This window comes from Corvus brachyrhynchos, unplaced genomic scaffold (assembly GCF_000691975.1).
Source record: "Corvus brachyrhynchos isolate BGI_N302 unplaced genomic scaffold, ASM69197v1 scaffold12, whole genome shotgun sequence".
Lineage (NCBI taxonomy): Eukaryota > Metazoa > Chordata > Aves > Passeriformes > Corvidae > Corvus > Corvus brachyrhynchos.
Window position 1 is genome coordinate 7,213,795 of NW_008237885.1, and position 828 is coordinate 7,214,622.

An 828-nucleotide genomic window follows, 5' to 3' on the forward strand; every position below is an offset into this window, starting at 1 on the left:
GAGAAGGAGGGTGTCGAGGGAGGCAGGTGTTTTATTTCCACAGAGAGTATATAAGGAGCATCCCTAGAGAAATATCTATGCGTGGACATACACGCATCTCTAGATTTTTATACAGAGATAAGGATAACCGTCAGTTTCTACCTTCCCTGCCCTCCTTAAGGGAGACACTACACTCCGTGGGAACAGGTAGCGTGAACTGTTAACAGTGCAGCAATCCCCTCCCCCTACCTATCCTCTTCTCTGTGATGATCTAAATTATGAAAAATAGAGAGTGCATTAGTCCACGGTTCGACATTGCATAGAGAACACCAGCAAGAGACAAAATCCAGCATGAAACACCCTAGACTGCAGGGGAGGAAGAAATGCATTTAAAGCAACGATAAAAATGGCGTGCAGAATAATTGCCTCAAATTGCTATGCGCTTGACACCCTGACACTATTTCTGTACAAGCCATTGGGAAATACAATAAGGCAAACGAGCCTTCCTATCCTTCTTGTGCAGGTGTGAGTGTGTGTGAATGGGGGCAATACGGAACCGGTCGGGAGGAGGGGAATGCTAAACTTTCCATCTTAAAAGAAAAGAAATAAATTAAATAATCCATTTAGGAGAACGCATCTAAATAGATCGACAGCTTTTAATGCCAGCGTTTTTAACGCTTGCCCTGTACGTGGATTGATTTTTTTTTCCTTCTCCAGCATTCCCTCAGCAGATGGATTTTTGCCACTGCAGCTCAGCAGAGGGTGTCAGATCTTTCAGTGTGCACCAGGTTGAAACGAGCAGAGCCTCTTAGCAACTCTCCCTCTGCGTGCATGTGAGTGTGTGTGAGC